Source organism: Triticum urartu, chromosome 4A (assembly GCF_056163025.1).
Source record: "Triticum urartu cultivar PI428250 chromosome 4A, HENAU_Tu73, whole genome shotgun sequence".
NCBI classification, from domain to species: Eukaryota; Viridiplantae; Streptophyta; class Magnoliopsida; order Poales; family Poaceae; genus Triticum; species Triticum urartu.
Window position 1 is genome coordinate 9,325,226 of NC_141876.1, and position 17,532 is coordinate 9,342,757.

Below are 17,532 nucleotides of genomic sequence, written 5' to 3' on the forward strand. Positions count from 1 at the left end.
AATGCGGCAATTGCTAACATGATTCGGACAGATTTAAGCATAGATACGAGTGAGAAACTCTCATCGTAGTCAAAACACCTTGAACTTGTCGAAAACCTTTTTGCGACAATTCTATCTTTGTAGATAGTAACACTACTATCCGTGTCCGTCTTCCTCTTGAAGATCCATTTATTATCAATGGCTTGCCGATCCTCGGGCAAGTCCACCAAAGTCCACACTTTGTTCTCATACATGGATCCTATCTCAGATTTCATGGCCTCAAGCCATTTATCGGAATCTGGGCTCATCATCGCTTCCTCATAGTTCGTAGGTTCGTCATGGTCAAGTAACATGACCTCCAGAATAGGATTACTGTACCACTCTGGTGCGGATCTCACTCTGGTTTACCTACGAGATTCGGTAGTAACTTGATCTAAAGTTACATGATCATCATCATTAGCTTCCTCACTAATTGGTGTAGTAGTCACAGGAACAGATTTCTGTGATGAACTATTTTCCAATAAGGGAGAAGGTACAATTACCTTATCAAGTTTTCTACTTTCCTCCCACTCACTTCTTTCGAGAGAAACTCCTTCTCTAGAAAGGATCCATTGTTAGCAACGAATGTCTTGCCTTCGGATCTGTGATAGAAGGTGTACCCAACTATCTCCTTTGGGTATCCTATGAAGACATATTTCTCCGATTTGAGTTTGAGCTTATCGAGATGAAACTTTTTCACATAAGCATCGCAACTCCAAACTTTAAGAAACGACAGCTTAGGTTTCTTGCCAAACCATAGTTCACACGATGTCGTCTCAACGGATTTAGATGGTGCCCTATTTAACGTGAATGCAGCTGTCTCTAATGCATAACCCCAAAACGATAGTGGTAGATCGGTAAGAGACATCATAGATCACACTATATCTAATAAAGTACGGTTATGACGTTCGGACACACCATTACACTATGGTGTTCCAGGTGGCGTGAGTAGTGAAACTATTTCACATTGTTTTAATTGAAGGCCAAACTCGTAACTCAAATATTTTACCTCTGCGATCATATCGTAGAAACTTTTATTTTCTTGTCACGATGATTTTCCACTTCACTCTGAAATTCTTTGAACTGTTCAAATGTTTCAGACTTATGTTTCATCAAGTAGATATCCCCATATCTGCTCAAATCATCTGTGAAGGTCAGAAAATAATGATACCTGCTGCAAGCCTTAATATTCATCGGACCACATACATTAGTATGTATGATTTCCAACAAATCTGTTGCTTGCTTCATTGTTCCGGAGAATGGTATTTTAGTCATCTTGCCCATAAGGCATGGTTCGCAAGCATCAAGTGATTCATAATCAAGTGATTCCAAAAGCCCATCAGTATGGAGTTTCTTCATGCGCGTTACACCAATATGACTTAAACGGCAGTGCCACAAATAAGTTGCACTATCGTTATTAACTTTGCATCTTTTGGTTTCAATATTATGAATATGTGTATCACTACGATCGAGATCCAACGAACTTGTTTCATTGGGTGTATGACCATCGAAGGTTTTATTCATGTAAACAGAACAACAATTATTCTCCGACTTTAATGAATAACCGTATTGCAATAAACATGATCAAATCATATTCATGCTCAACGCAAAAACCAAATAACACTTATTTAGGTTCAACACTAATCCCGAAAGTATAGGGGAGTGTGCGATGATGATCATATCAATCTTGGAACTATTTCCAACACACATCGTCACTTCACCCTTAACTAGTCTCTGTTTATTCTGCAACTCCTGTTTCGAGTTGCTACTCTTAGCAACTGATCCAGTATCAAATACTGAGGGGTTGCTATAAACACTAGTAAAGTACACATCAATAACATGTATATCAAATATACTTTTGTTTACTTTGCCATCCTTCTTATCCGCCAAATACTTGGGGTAGTTCTGCTTCCAGTGACCAGTCCCTTTGCAGTAGAAGCACTTAGTCTCAGGCTTAGGACCAGAATTGGGCTTCTTCACTTGAGCAGCAACTTGCTTGCTGTTTTTCTTGAAGTTCCCCTTTTTCCCTTTGCCCTTTTCTTGAAACTAGTGATCTTGTCAACCATCAACACTTGATGCTCTTTCTTGATTTTTACCTTCATCGATTTCATCATCATGAAAAGCTCGGGATTCGTTTTCGTCATCCCTTGCATACTATAGTTCATCACGAAGTTCGACTAACTTGGTGATGGTGATTAGAGAATTCTGTCAATCACTATCTTATCTGGAAGATTAACTCCCACTTGATTCAAGCGATTGTAGTACCCAGACAATCTGAGCACACGCTCACTAGTTGAGCGATTCTCCTCCATCTTTTAGCTATAGAACTTGTTGGAGACTTCATATCTCTCAACTCGGGTATTTGCTTGAAATATTAACTTCAATTCCTAGAACATCTCATATGGTCCATGACGTTCAAAACGTCTTTGAAGTCCCGATTCTAAGCCGTTAAGCATGGTGCACTAAACTATCAAGTAGTCATCATATTTAGCTAGCCAAACGTTCATAACGTCAGCATCTGCTCCTGCAATAGGTCTATCACCTAGCGGTGCATCAAGGACATAATTCCTCTGTGCAGCAATGAGGATAAACCTCAGATCACGGATCCAATCCGCATCATTGCTACTAACATCTTTCAACACAATTTTCTCTAGGAACATATCAAAATAAACACAGGGAAGTAACAACGTGAGCTATTGATCTACAACATAATTGCAAAATACTACCAGGACTAAGTTCATGATAAATTTAAGTTCAATTAATCATATTACTTAAGAACTCCCACTTAGATAGACATCCCTCTAATCCTCTAAGTGATCACGTGATCCAAATCAACTAAACCATGTCCGATCATCACGTGAGATGGAGCAGTTTCATTGGTGAACATCACTATGTTGATCATATCTACTATATGATTCACGCTCGACCTTTCGGTCTTCGTGTTCCGAGGCCATATCTGTATATGCTTGGCTCGTCAAGTATAACCTGAGTATTCCGCGTGTGCAACTGTTTTGCACCCGTTGTATTTGAACGTAGAGCCTATCACACCCGATCATCACGTGGTGTCTCAGCACGAAGAACTTTCGCAACGGTGCATACTCAGGGAGAACACTTCTTGATAATTAGTGAGAGATCATCTTAAAATGCTACCGTCAAACTAAGCAAAAATAAGATGTATAAAAGATAAACATCATATGCAATCAAAATATGTGACATGATATGGCCATCATCATCTTGCTTCTTTGATCTCCATCTCCAAAGTACTGTCATGATCTATATCGTCACCGGCATGACACCATGATCTCCATCATCTTGATCTATATCAATGTGTCGTCACGTGGTCGTCTCGCCAACAATTGCTCTTGCAACTATTGCTATCGCATAGCGATAAAGTAAAGCAATTATTGGACGCTTTCATCTTATGCAATAGAGAGACAACCATAAGGATTTTGCCAGTTGCTGATAACTTCAACAAAACATGATCATCTCATACAACAAATTATATCTCATCACGTTTTGACCATATCACATCACAACATGCCCTGCAAAAACAAGTTAGACGTCCTCTACTTTGTTGTTGCAAGTTTTACGTGGCTGCTACGGGCTTAAGCAAGAACCAATCTTACCTACGCATCAAAACCACAACGATAGTTTGTCAAGTTGGTGATGTTTTAACCTTCGCAAGGACCGGGCGTAGCCACACTCGGTTCAACTAAAGTTGGAGAAACTGACACCCGCCAGCCACCTGTGTGCAAAGCACGGCGGTAGAACCAGTCTCGCGTAAGCGTACGCGTAATGTCGGTCCGGGCCGCTTCATCCAACAATACCGCCGATCCAAAGTGTGACATGCTGGTAAGTAGTATGACTTATATCACCCACAACTCACTTGTGTTCTACTCGTGCATATTACATCAACGGATAAAACCTAGGCTCGGATGCCACTGTTGGGGAACGTAGTAATTTCAAAAAAATTCCTACGCACACGCAAGATCATGGTGATGCATAGCAACGACATGGGAGAGTGTTGTCTACGTACCCTCGTAGACCGAAGCGGAAGCATTGACGCAACGTAGAGGAAGTAGTCGTACGTCTTCCCGGTCCAACCGATCCAAACACCGTTACTCCGGCACCTCCGAGTTCTTGGCACACGTTCAGCTCGATGACGCTCCCCGGGCTCCGATCCAGCAAATCTTCGGGGAGGAGTTCTGTCAGCACGACGGCGTGGTGATGATCTTGATGTTCAACCGTCGCAGGGCTTCGCCTAAGCACCGCTACAATATGATCGAGGTGTAATATCGTGGAGGGGGGCACCGCACACGGCTAAGGAACGATCACGAAGATCAACTTGTGTGTCTATGGGGTGCCCCCTGTTGGAAATATGCCCTAGAGGCAATAATAAATTGATTATTATTATATTTCCTTGTTCATGATAATCGTTTATTATCCATGCTATAATTATATTGATAGGAAACTCAGATACATGTGTGGATACATAGACAACACCATGTCCCTAGTAAGCCTCTAGTTGACTAGCTCGTTGATCAATAGATGGTTACGGTTTCCTGACCATGGACATTGGATGTCATTGATAACAGGATCACCTCATTAGGAGAATGATGTGATGGACAAGACCCAATCCTAAGCCTAGCACAAGATCATGTAGTTCGTATGCTAAAGCTTTTCTAATGTCAAGTATCATTTCCTTAGACCATGAGATTGTGCAACTCCCGGATACCGTAGGAGTGCTTTGGGTGTACCAAACGTCACAACGTAAATGGGTGACTATAAAGGTGCACTACGGGTATCTCCGAAAGTGTCTGTTGGGTTGGCACGAATCGAGACTGGGATTTGTCACTCTGTGTAAACGGAGAGGTATCTCTGGGCCCACTCGGTAGGACATCATCATAATGTGCACAATGTGATCAAGGAGTTGATCACGGGATGATGTGTTACGGAATGAGTAAAAGAGACTTGCCGGTAACGAGATTGAACAAGGTATCGGGATACCGACGATCGAATCTCGGGCAAGTATCGTACCGCTAGACAAAGGGAATTGTATACGGGATTGATTAAGTCCTTGACATCGTGGTTCATCCAATGAGATCATCGTGGAACATGTGGGAGCCAACATGGGTATCCAGATCCCGCTTTTGGTTATTGACCGGAGAGTCATCTCGGTCATGTCTTCATGTCTCCCGAACCCGTAGGGTCTACACACTTAAGGTTCCGTGACGCTAGGGTTATAGAGATATTAGTATGCGGTAACCCGAAAGTTGTTCGGAGTCCCGGATGAGATCCCGGACGTCACGAGGAGTTCCGGAATGGTCCGGAGGTAAAGAATTATATATAGGAAGTGCTATTTCGGCCATCGGGACAAGTTTCGGGGTCACCGGTATTGTACCGGGACCACCGGAAGGGTCCCGGGGGTCCACCGGGTGGGGCCACCTGCCCCGGGGGGCCACATGGGCTGTAGGGGGTGCTCCTTGGCCTATATGGGCCAAGGGCACCAGCCCCAAGAGGCCCATGCGCCAAGAATCAAGGGAGAGGAAGAGTCCTAAAGGGGGAAGGCACCTCCGAGGTGCCTTGGGGAGGAGGGACTCCTCCCTGGCCGCACCCTTCCTTGGAGGAAGGGCCAAGGCTGCGCCTCCCCCCTCTCCCTTGGCCCTATATATAGTGGGGGGAAGGGAGGGCAGCCCAACCTAAGCCCTGGCGCCTCCCTCTCCCTCCCATGACACATCTCCCTCCTCCCGCAGCGCTTGGCGAAGCCCTGTTGGAATCCCGCTACTTCCACCACCACGCCGTCGTGTTGTTGGATCTCCATCAACCTCTCCTCCCCCCTTGCTGGATCAAGAAGGAGGAGACGTCGCTGCTCCATACGTGTGTTGAACGCGAAGGTGCCGTCCGTTCGGCGCTAGGATCATCGGTGATTTGGATCACGACGAGTACGACTCCATCAACCCCGTTCTCTTGAATGCTTCCGCGCGCGATCTACAAGGGTATGTAGATCCACTCCTCCCTCGTTGCTAGATGACTCCATAGATTGATCTTGGTGACACGTAGAAAAATTTTGAATTTATGCTACGTTCCCCAACACCCCCTGCCCCCGTATATAAAGGAGTGGAGGAGGGGAGGGCCGGCCCTCTCTATGGCGCGCCCTAGGGGAGTCCTACTCCCACCGGGAGTAGGATTCCCCCTTTCCTAGTCCAACTAGGAGTCCTTCCATGTAGTAGGAGTAGGAGACAAGGAAGGGGAAGGGAGAAGGGAAGGAAGGAGGGGGCGCAGCCCCTCCCCCTAGTCTAATTCGGACTAGGCCTTGGGGGGGGCGCGGCCTGCCTTAGGTAGCCCCTCTCTCTTTCCCGTATGGCCCAATAAGGCCCAATACTTCTCCCCCCGTATTCCCGTAACTCCCTGGTACTCCGAAAAATACCCGAATCACTCGGAACCTTTCCGATGTCCGAATATAGTCGTCCAATATATCGATCTTTACGTCTCGACCATTTCGAGACTCCTCGTCATGTCCCCGATCTCATCCGGGACTCCGAACTCCTTAGGTACATCAAAACTCATAAACTCATAATATAACTGTCATCGAAACCTTAAGCGTGCGGACCCTACGGTTCGAGAACAATGTAGACATGACCGAGACACGTCTCCGGTCAATAACCAATAGCGGGACCTGGATGCCCATATTGTCTCCTACATATTCTACGAAGATCTTTATCGGTCAGACCGCATAACAATATACGTTGTTCCCTTTGTCATCGGTATGTTACTTGCCTGAGATTCGATCGTCGGTATCCAATACCTAGTTCAATCTCGTTACCGGCAAGTCTCTTTACTCGTTCTGTAATACATCATCCCACAACTAACTCATTAGTTGCAATGCTTGCAAGGCTTAAGTGATGTGCATTACCGAGAGGGCCCAGAGATACCTCTCCGACATTCGGAGTGACAAATCCTAATCTCGAAATACGCCAACCCAACATGTACCTTTGGAGACACCTGTAGAGCTCCTTTATAATCACTGAGTTACGTTGTGACGTTTGGTAGCACAAAGTGTTCCTCCGGCAAACGGGAGTTGCATAATCTCATAGTCATAGGAACATGTATAAGTCATGAAGAAAGCAATAGCAACATACTAAACGATCGGGTGCTAAGCTAATGGAATGGGTCATGTCAATCAGATCATTCAACTAATGATGTGATCCCGTTAATCAAATAACAACTCTTTGTCCATGGTTAGGAAACATAACCATCTTTGATTAACGAGCTAGTCAAGTAGAGGCATACTAGTGACACTCTGTTTGTCTATGTATTCACACATGTATTATGTTTCCGGTTAATACAATTCTAGCATGAATAATAAACATTTATCATGATATAAGGAAATAAATAATAACTTTATTATTGCCTCTAGGGCATATTTCCTTCACCGACTGGGTAGGTTGCCCTGATACTCGGCAGTCTACCTCTGGTTAATGTGTCTATTTCGGTGGCACCTTGGTCTCTTGGTCCTCCAAGCACCAGACCATGGTTTCCCGATCGAGTGCTGAGGCGGAGTATCGTGATATGGCTCACGCTGTTGCAGAGCGCTGCTGGATTCACCAGCTTCTTACAGAGCTTCATCACCCCTTGACTACTGTCACGATTGTTTTTTGTAATAATGTCAGCACAGTGTACATGGCCTCCAACCCAGTGCAACACCGCCGTACCAAACACATCGAGATCGACATTCACTTTGTTCGCGAGAAGGTGTCCCTTGGTCAGGTTCGTGTGCTTCATGTGCCATCATCTCGACAGTATGCTGACATTATGACGAAAGGCTTATCTTCACAGCTCTTCTCGAAGTTCCGTTCCAGTTTGTGCCTCTTGCCAGCTGACGCAAAAACTGAGGGGGGATGTTAGAGTATATCTCCGTGTATCGCTTATGTATAGGAATATCCCAACCTACCTGATTCTGTATGATATGGTTGTGATCTCCCTTGGCCTCCAAGGCATGTAACTCTCATGTATTCCTATATATATAACACGAGGGCCGCCTCATGTGTGGCACATTGCCTAATCATTCTCGTTTACTGATTGGGGGCCCCGGCCTCCATATCGATGACGGCGGTGGTGGCGTTCTTGCGGTCGGCGAAGTAGGCGCATGGATTGATCAGGATGAAGGGCGGCCGCTCACCGCCGTCGTCGGGGGGGGGGGGGGAGGGGGGATTAGCACAATCGATCCGAGTTGGGTGGAGATCGATTCGAGATGAAATCGAATTGTAGTGGGAGTCGGAGTATAAGGGGATCAAGCCAGCCTACCCAGCCAACGTAGGGCGCAGCCCAGCCCAGGTCGGAGTGAAATTAATAAAGGGTATTAACACATGCATGCATGGGTTTCTGAAAAAAAAAGCATGTTGCCATCTACCGCCACCGTTCCTTGATATATATTAGAGATTCTAATATGAACTAGTAGATACGAAGCAAAATAACGCTCTGTTTGGATGTTTGTATTGGAGGGCTCCGTATTGAATTGGGTGGAATATCAATTCAACCAGGAAACTGTTCATAGCTTTGATCTTACATGACTTTGCTACTGGTCGGTGTGTTTTCTTGTGTGCGTGTGTTCATGTTGGCTGTGCACATCCTAGCTATGTAGAGGCCGATTGTGTGCTCATGGTGTTTTATATCCTCTTGATGCTTCATTTTGAGCTAATAAAATTCACCCTTTATCGGAAAAAATTCAGCCAGGAAACTGTAATGGCCATGAATACAAATTCGGTTGTTTGGGTGTAAACTGAATTGTCTCACGGAATCACACTGAGGGTTCAATACGAAATCCTATTTGGATGGCAAACTATGAAATTGCATAGCAACATGAGTATAGAATAATGCTTTGGCCACAATCTTCTAGTTATAAAAAAACTTGACTACTATAATTCCCCTCTGACAAACTAGTGTTAATCACTGTGAAATCTTGACAACATGAGGCTACACCATATCAGCACATAAACATAATTGCTTGATCAACATAGTCAAATGGTATTGAACTTAATTACTAGATTTACCATGTTTGCATCTGCCATCTAGGCGGGGCGTGGAAACTGTTGGGGATCGTAGCAGAAATTTAAAATTTTCTACGCATCACCAAGATCAATCTATGGAGTAATCTAGCAACGAGGGGAAGGGGAGTGCATCTACATACCCTTGTAGATCGTGACATGGAAGCGTTACAAGAACGCGGTTGATGGAGTCGTACTCGCGGCGATTCAAATCGCGGAAGATCCGATCAAGCGCCGAACGGACGGCGCCTCCGCGTTCAACACACGTACAGCCCGGGGACGTCTCCTCCTTATTGATCCAGCAAGGGGAGAGGAGAAGTTGAGGGAGAAGTCCAACAGCACGACGGCGTGGTGGTGGAGGAGCTTGTGGTAATCCGGCAGGGCTTCGCCAAGCACCATGGAGGAGGAGGAGAAGGTAGGAGGAGGGAGGGCTGCGCCAGGGAAGAGGTACGGCTGCCCTCCCACCCTTTCACTATATATAGGGGCAAGGGGAAAGGGGGAGGCGCCCTAGGGTTTCCCCCAAGGGGCGGCGGCTAGGGCAGATTGGATCTCCCTAGGGAAAATCCTAGGGAGACTTGCCCCCAAAGCCAAGCAGGTGGAGGCTTGCCTCCCAAGCCAGGTCGAGGCGCCCCACCTCCCCAAGTAACGTGGGAAAGGGTGTGGGGAGCGCACCACCCCTTAGTGGGCTGGTTTGCCCCTTCCCCTTTGGCCCATGAGGTCCTCCCACACTTGCCGGGGCTCCCGAAACACCTTTCGGTCATGCCGGCCATAGCCTGATACCCCCGGAACACTTCCGGACTCCAATACCCTTCGTCCAATATATCGATCTTCACCGCCGGACCATTCCGGAACTCCTCGTGACGTCCGGGATCTCATCCGGGACTCCGAACTACCTTCGGTAACCACAACTATTTCCCATAACAACTCTAGCGTCACCGAACCTTAAGCTGTAGACCCTACGGGTTCGGGAACCATGCAGACATGACCGAGACACCTCTCCGGCCAATAACCAACAGCGGGATCTGGATACTCATGTTGGCTCCCACATGTTCCACGATGATCTCATCGGATGAACCACGATGTCGGGGATTCAATCAATCCCGTATTCAATTCCCTTTGTCTATCGGCATGTTACTTGCCCGAGATTCGATCGTCGGTATCCCCATACCTCGTTCAATCTCGTTACCAGCAAGTCTCTTTACTCATTCCATAACACATCATCCTGTGATCAACTCCTTGGTTACATTGTGCACATTATGATGATGTCCTACCGAGTGGGCCCAGAGATACCTCTCCGTTTACACGGAGTGACAAATCCCAGTCTCGATTCGTGCCAACCCAACAGACACTTTTGGAGATACCCGTAGTGCACCTTTATAGCCACCCAGTTACGTCGTGACGTTTGGTACACCCAAAGCATTCCTACGGTATCCGGGAGTTGCACAATCTCATGGTCTAAGGAAAAGATACTTGACATTTAGAAAAGCTTTAGCAGACGAACTATACGATCTTGTGCTAGGCTTAGGATTGGGTCTTGTCCATCACATCATTACAATGATGTGATCCCGTTATCAACGACATCCAATGTCCATGGTCAGGAAACCGTAACCATCTATTGATCAACGAGCTAGTCAACTAGAGGCTTACTAGGGACATGGTGTTGTCTATGTATCCACACATGTATATGAGTTTCCTATCAATACAATTCTAGCATGGATAATAAACGATTATCATGAACAAGGAAATATAATAATAACCAATTTATTATTGCCTCTAGGGCATATTTCCAACAGTCTCCCACTTGCACTAGAGTCAATAATCTAGTTCACATCGCCATGTGATTAACACTCACAGGTCACATCGCCATGTGACCAACATCCAAGAGTCTACTAGACTCAATGATCTAGTTCACATCACTATGTGATAAACACTCAAAGAGTTCTGGGTTTGATCATATTATGCTTGTGAGAGAGGTTGTAGTCAACGGGTCTTGCCATATTCAGATCCCTATGTATTTCGCAAAACTTTATGTCATATCATAGATGCTGCTACCACGTTCCACTTGGAGCTATTCCAAATTATTGCTCCATTATACATATCCGGTATCTCTACTCAGAGCTATCCGGATAGGTGTTAAGCTTGCATCAACGTAACTCTTTATGTCGAACTCTTTATCATCTCCATAACCGAGAAACATTTCCTTATTCCTCTAAGGATAATTTCGACCGCTATCTGGTGATCCTCTCCTAGATCACCTTTGTACCCTCTTGCCAGACATGTGGCAAGGCACACATCAGGTGCGGTACTTCAGCATGGCATACCGTATAGAGCCTATGACAAAAGCATAGGAGACGATCTCCGTCCTTCCTCTTTCTTCTGCCGTGGTCAATCTTTGAGTCTTACTCAACTTCACACCTTACAACTCAGGTAAGAACCCCTTCTTTGATTGATCTATTTTGAACTCCTTCAAAAACATGTCAAGGTGTGCGTTCTTTGAAAGTATCATCAGGCGTCTTGATATATCTCTATAGATCTTGATGCCCAATATGTAAGCAGCTTTATCCAGGTCTTCCTTTGAAAATCACTCTTCAAACAACCATTTATGCTTTCCAGAAATTCTACATTATTTCGGATCAACTATATGTCATCCACATATACTTATCAGAAATGTTGTAGTGCTCCCACTCACTTTCTTGTAAATACAAGTTTCTAGCAAACATTGTATAAACCTAAAGCTTTGATCACTCCATCAAAGCATGTACTCTGACTTCGAGATGCTTGCTCTAGTCCATAGAAGGATTGCTGGAGCTAGCATACCTTTTAGCATCCTTAGGATCGACAAAACTTTGATTGTATCACATACAACTCTTTCTTATGAAAACTGGTAAGAAAACTTGTTTTTGACATCCATCTGTCAGATTTCATAATCGAAAAATACAGCTAATGCTAACATGATTCCGACGGACTTAAGCATCGCTATGGGTGAGAAAATCTCATCGTAGTCAACTCCTTGAACTTGTGAAAAACTCTTTGACACAAGTTGAGCTTCATAGACGGTAACATTACCGTCCACGTCTGTCTTCTTCTTAAAGATCCATTTATTCTCAATGGCTTGCCGATCATCGGGCAAGTCCACCAAAGTCCATACTTTGTTTTGATACATGGATCCTATCTCGGATTTTATGGCTTCTAACCATTTGTCGGAATACGGGCCCACCATCGCTTCTCCATAGCTCGTAGGTTCATTGTTGTCTAACAACATGATATCTAAGGCAGGATTACCGTACCACTCAGGAGTAGTACATATCCTTGTCGACCTACGAGGTTTGATAGCAACTTGATCCGAAGCTTCATGATCACTATCATTAACTTCCTATTCAACAGACGTAGGCGCCACAGAAAACATCTTTCTGTGTTGCATCACTCTCTGGTTGAAGTAAAGGTTCGACAACTTCATCAAGTTCTATCTTCCTCCCACTCAATTCTTTCGAGAGAAACTCCTTCTCGCGAAAGGACCCGTTCCTAGTGACAAACAATTTGCCCTCGGATCTGAGATAGAAGGTATACCCAACTGTCACCTTTGGGTATCCTATGAAGATGTGTTTGTCCGCTTTGGGTTCGAGCTTCTCCGGCTGCAGCCTTAAGCATCGCAGCCCCAAACATTAAGAAACGACAACTTTGGTTTCTTGCCAAACCAATGTTCATACGACGTCGTCTCAACGGACTTAGATGGTGTCCTATCTAAAGTGAATGCAGCTGTCTCTAACGCATAACCTCAAAATGAAAACGGTAGATCGGTAAGAGACATCATAGATCGCACCATATCTCATAAGGTTCGATTACGACGTCCGGATACACCATTACCTTGTGGTGTTCCAGGTGGCTTCAACTATGAAACAACTCCCCAATGTCTTAAGTGATTGCCAAACTCATAACTCAGAAAATCCCCTTTTGATCAGATCGTAGGAACATGATCTTCTTGTTATGATGATTCTTAACTTCACTCTGAAATCGCTTGAACTTTTCAAACGTTTCAGACTTGTGCTTCATTAAGTAAATATACCTATATCTACTCCAATCGTCAGTGAAGATGAGAAAATAGCGATATCCACCGCATGCTTCAATTCTCATTGGATCACACGCATCAGCATGTATGATTTCCAACAAGTCACTTGCCCGTTTCATTGTACCTGAAAACGGGGTCTTAGTCATCCTCCCATGAGGCATGGCTCGCATGCGTCAAGCGATTCAAAATCAGGTGACTCCAAACATCCATCAATATGGAGTTTCTTCATGCATCTTACGCCAATATGACCTAAGCGGCAGTGCCACAAGAAAGTGGTACTATCATTATTAACTCTGCATCTTTTGGCATGAACATGTGTATTACCATGACCGAGATTCAATGAACCATTCACATAGGGTGCATGACCATGAAAGGTATTATTCATGTAAACAGAATAACGAGTATTCTCTAACTTAAATGAATAACCGTATTGCAATGAACATGATCTAATCATATTCATGCTCAACGTAGACACCTGATAACATTTATCTAGGTTCAATACTAATCCCGAAGGCAGATGGAGCGTGCGATGGTGATCTCATCAACTTTGGAAACACTTACAACACACATCGTCACCTCGCCCTTAGCCATTCTCCATTTAGTCCGTAGATTTTGCTTCAAGTCACCAATAATAGCAACCGAACTGGTATCCAATACCCAGGTGCTACCAGGAGTACTAGCGAGGTACACGTTAATAACACGTATATACTTTGTTGAAGTCTCCAGCCTTCTTATCTACCATGCATTTGGGGTAATTCCGCTACGAGTGACCATTCCCCTTACAATAGAAGCACTTAGTCTCAGGTTTGGGTTCAACCTTGGGTTCCTTCACTGTTGCGGCAACTGGTTTGTCATCCATGAAGTTTCCCTTCTAGCCCTTGCCCTTCTTGAAACCAGTGGTCTTGTTAAACCATCAACACTTGATGCTCCTTTTTGATTTCTACTTGTTGCAGTTTTAAGCACCGCGAACAGCTTCGGGATCAACTCCGTCCCTTGCATGTCATAGTTCATCACGAAGATCTAGTAGCTTAGTGATAGTGAATAGAGAACTCTATCAATCACTATCTTATCTGGAAGTTTAACTCCCACTTGATTTGAGTGATTGTAGAACCCAGACATTCTGAGCACATGCTCACTAGCTGAGCTATTCTCCTCCATCTTGTTGGCAAAAGAACTTGTCATAGGTCTCATACCTCTCAACACGGGCATGAGCCTGAAATCCCAATTTCAGCTCTTGGAACATCTCATATGTCTTATGGCGTTCAAAACGTCATTGGAATCCCGATTCTAAGCCGTAAAGTATGGTGCACTAAACTATCAAGTAGTCATCAGGATGTGTCTGTCAGGTGTTCACAACATCCACAGACGACGTTGTAGGGGTTTGCACATCGAGCGGTGCATCAAAGACGTAAGCCTTCTGTGTAGCAGTGAGGACACTCCTCGGACTACGGACCCAGTCCGCATCATTGATTACAATATCTTTCAACTTAGTCTTTTCTCTAGGAACATATTAAAACAGGGAGCTAAAACGTGAGCTATTTATCCACAACATATTTGCAAAGACAATTTAGACTATGTTCATGATAATTAAGTTCATCTAATCAAATTATTTAATGAACTCCCACTCAGATAGACATCCCTCTAGTCATCTAAGTGAAACATGATCCGAGTCAACTAGGCCGTGTCCGATCATCACGTGAGACGGACTAGTCAACATCGGTGAACATCTTCATGTTGATCGTATCTTCTATACGACTCATGCTCGACCTTTCGGTCTTCCGTGTTCCGAGGCCATGTCTGTACATGCTAGGCTCGTCAAGTCAACCTAAGTGTATTGCCTGTGTAAATCTGGCTTACACCCGTTGTATTCGAACGTTAGGATCTATCACACCCGATCATCACGTGGTGCTTCGAAACAACGAACCTTCGCAACGGTGCACAGTTAGGGGGAACACTTTCTTGAAATTATTACGAGGGATCATCTTATTTAAGCTACCGTCGTTCTAAGCAAATAAAATGTAAAACATGATAAACATCACATGCAATCAAATAGTGACATGATATGGCCAATATCATTTTGCTCCTTTTGATCTCCATCTTCGGGGCTCCATGATCATTGTTGTCACCGACATGACACCATGATCTCCATCATCATGATCTCCATCATCGTGTCTTCTTGAAGTTGTCTCGTCATCTATTACTTCTACTACTATGGCTAACGCTTTAGCAATAAAGTAAAGTAATTACATGACGTTTATGTTGACACGCGGGTCATAAATAAATTAAGACAACTCCTATGGCTCCTGCCGGTTGTCATACTCATCGACATGCAAGTCGTGATTCCTATTACAAGAACATGATCAATCTCATACATCACATATATCGTTCATCACATCCTTTTGGCCATATCACATCACAAGGCATATGCTGCAAAAACAAGTTAGACGTCCTCTAATTGTTGTTGCAAGTTTTTACGTGGCTGCTATAGGTTTCTAGCAAGAACGTTTCTTACCTACGCGAAAACCACAACGCGATATGCTAATTTCTATTTACCCTTCATAAGGACCCTTTTCATCGAATCCGATCCGACTAAAGTGGGAGAGACAGACACCCGCTAGCCACCTTATGCAACTAGTGCATGTCAGTCGGTGGAACCAGTCTCACGTAAGAGTACGTGTAAGGTCGGTCCGGGCCGCTTCATCCCACGATGCCGCCGAATCAAGATAAGACTAGTAATGGCAAGTAAATTGACAAAATTGACGCCCACAATTGCTTTGTGTTTTACTCGTGCATAGTAACTACGCATAGACCTAGCTCATGATGCCACTGTTGGGGATCGTAGCAGAAATTTAAAATTTTCTACGCATCACCAAGATCAATCTATGGAGTAATCTAGCAACGAGGGGAAGGGGAGTGCGTCTACATACCCTTGTAGATCGCGACACGGAAGCGTTACAAGAACGCGGTTGATGGAGTCGTACTCGCGGTGATTCAAATCGCGGAAGATCCGATCAAGCGCCGAACGAACGGCGCCTCCGCGTTCAACACACGTACAGCCCGGGGACGTCTCCTCCTTCTTGATCCAGCAAGGGGAGAGGAGAAGTTGAGGGAGAAGTCCAACAGCACGACGGCGTGGTGGTGGAGGAGCTTGTGGTTCTCCGGCAGGGCTTCGCCAAGCACCATGGAGGAGGAGGAGAAGGTAGGAGGAGGGGGGCTGCGCCAGGGAAGAGGTACGACTTCCCTCCCACCCTTTCACTATATATAGGGGCAAGGGGAAAGGGGGAGGCGCCCTAGGGTTTCCCCCAAGGGGCGGCGGCTAGGGCAGATTGGATCTCCCTAGCGAAAATCCTAGGGAGACTTGCCCCCAAAGCCAAGCAGGTGGAGGCTTGCCTCCCAAGCCAGGTGGAGGCACCCCACCTCCCCAAGTAACGTGGGAAAGGGTGTGGGGGGCGCACCACCCCTTAGTGGGCTGGTTTGCCCCTTCCCCTTTGGCCCATGAGGTCCTCCCACACTTGCCGGGGCTCCCGAAACACCTTTCGGTCATGCTGGCCATAGCCTGATACCCCCGGAACACTTCCAGACTCCAATACCCTTCGTCCAATATATCAATCTTCACCGCCAAACCATTCCGGAACTCCTCGTAACGTCCGGGATCTCATCCGGGACTCCGAACTACCTTCGGTAACCACATACTATTTCCCATAACAACTCTAGCGTCACCGAACCTTAAGTGTGTAGACCCTACGGGTTCGGGAACCATGCAGACATGACCGAGACACCTCTCCGGCCAATAACCAACAGCGGGATCTGGATACCCATGTTGGCTCCCACATGTTCCACGATGATCTCATCGGATGAACCACGATGTCGGGGATTCAATCAATCCCGTATTCAATTCCCTTTGTCTATCGGTATGTTACTTGCCTGAGATTCGATCGTCGGTATCCCCATACCTCGTTCAATCTCGTTACCGGCAAGTCTCTTTACTCGTTCCGTAACACATCATCCCGTGATCAACTCCTTGGTCACATTGTGCACATTATGATGATGTCCTACCGAGTGGGCCCAGAGATACCTCTCCGTTTACACGGAGTGACAAATCCCAGTCTCGATTTGTGACAACCCAACAGACACTTTTGGAGATACCCGTAGTGCACCTTTATAGCCATCCAGTTACGTTGTGACGTTTGGTACACCCAAAGCATTCCTACGGTATCCGGGAGTTGCACAATCTCATGGTCTAAGGAAAAGATACTTGACATTTAGAAAAGCTTTAGCAGACGAACTATACGATCTTGTGCTAGGCTTAGGATTGGGTCTTGTCCATCACATCATTCTCCTAATGATGTGATCCCGTTATCAACGACATCCAATGTCCATGGCTAGGAAACCGTAACCATCTAT